The sequence below is a fragment of the Poecilia reticulata genome, linkage group LG5, assembly GCF_000633615.1.
Source record: "Poecilia reticulata strain Guanapo linkage group LG5, Guppy_female_1.0+MT, whole genome shotgun sequence".
In the NCBI taxonomy this organism is placed as follows: Eukaryota; Metazoa; Chordata; class Actinopteri; order Cyprinodontiformes; family Poeciliidae; genus Poecilia; species Poecilia reticulata.
The window spans coordinates 1463777-1465499 of NC_024335.1; the positions used below are offsets into that span (position 1 = coordinate 1463777).

Genomic DNA, 1723 nt, shown 5'->3' on the forward strand with positions numbered 1-1723 from the left:
CCGGCAGCAGTCGGCCCGGTTCTGGTTGTTTACCGGCAGCAGTCGGCCCGGCAGCTCTCTGCTGTCCCAGGAGTCCCGAGCCGCAGCGACGCCTCCTCTTCCTCCCCAGTTCAGGGCCGAGCGGATCCGATCTGAGCTCTCTGGGAGAATCAGCTGTAAACAGCTGCGGTTCTGCCTTTGGCTCCCGCATATTAATGAGGTTCTGATTCAAACACAGGTTGTTTAGAGCTGCAGAAACTAACTTTCAGAAAAAATATATATTTTAAATATATTGCAACTGTCACCATGTCGTGATAGTTTAATAGGAGCTTCTCTGCCTTCTCCCAGTGCTAACTAGAAACAACCAATCAGAGCAAAGAGGCTGGTCTTAGCGCTGTCAATCACAATTTGATGTGCCGCTGCTCATTCCCAAGCCTGTTTTTTTTTTAGCTTGAAAGGCTAATAAATGCATTTATAAACATAAAAACTAAGGATATATCTATAATTTTTATATGTTTTAACTTTATAAACACACAGTATAGTTCCAGTTCAAATTCTAGTTTCCCCTCATTAATTTCTGTTTTTCTTTATTTTAGAAAACGTTTTCTTAATTTCAGCTCTTGTTATTTTGTTAGTTTTAGTTAACTATAATAGCCTTGGTTTGGACCAGAGTTTTAAAAGTAGACGTGGAGTCTGAGATCGAGACCTGCGGTCAGGTTCACAGCTTTTCATACCGGAACATTTTCTCTCCTTTCTGGATTTTAAAGGACAGATTCTTGAGGAGCAGGAATAAACCCGGGGAGCTGCTGCTGCTGAGCCGTCAGCCGAGGAGAAAATAGCTTGTGGAAATGCTTTCCCTCGCCGTGAAACGAGGCTCTAATAACCAGCCTGTCCAAACTGTCCTCGGCTAAAGCTGCTAGCTGATGTCAGATCTGCTGCTGCTTCACAGCGTCAGGAAACCTCCATGTTCCCCCGTTGGCTCTACATTAACCTTTGACCTATCTGCAGATCCGGGAGATAAAAGACCAGGTGAGCAGGAGGAAAGTGGCTCATCTACACCCTGAAGGTGCTGGAGCTCCAGGAGGCCTGAAATCTGGGTTTAGACCTGAACCCTCAGAGCCACATAAAGACGGTTACAAAGTCAGCCTTCCATCACCTGAAGGACATTTCCAGGATTAGAGGACTAATCAATCAATCAATCAATCAATCAATCAATCAATCAATCAATCAATCAATCAATCAATCAATCAATCAATCAATCAATCAATCAATCAATCAAGTTTATTTGTGAAGCAGATTTCAGCAAGAAGGCAGTTCCATGATAAAAACACAAAATAACAGTCAACAACTGAAGCATTACATTTTATTAAGTGCCGTCGTTACACAGCAGAATGTTGATTAATGGTTTATGTTCTGGATGCAGACCAGAACCAGAACCAGAACCAGAAAACCTGAAAGGTCTGGAAGATTGATGCTACAGCAGATCTGTTATGTATTGTAGTGTTAAGCCACAATTCATCTTATAATGTCCCATAAAGATCTAGAGAAACTCATCCAGGCGTTTATCTTCAGTCACATAAATTACTGCAGCAGGTCTGACTAACAAATCAATGGTCCAGCTGCAGCTGATCCAGAACGCTGCTGCTGGAGTTCTGACTAAAACCAGGAAGACAGAGCACATCACCCGGTTCTACATCACCCGGTTCTACATCACCTGGTTCTGTCACCCGGTTCTACGTCACCC

The 1723-nt window shown here is 43.4% G+C and overlaps 1 long non-coding RNA gene across 1 annotated transcript in view; it reads right to left on the reverse strand.

Annotated features, from left to right (window-relative positions):
• The window catches only part of LOC103464290 (uncharacterized), a 4577-nt gene extending 4526 nt beyond the window's left edge, over positions 1-51 (reverse strand). The window contains exon 1 of the long non-coding RNA XR_001776580.1: positions 34-51. This is a non-coding gene — a long non-coding RNA (uncharacterized LOC103464290). The remainder of the gene's footprint in view (positions 1-33) is intronic.
• Between the last annotated feature and the right edge of the window lie 1672 nt (positions 52-1723).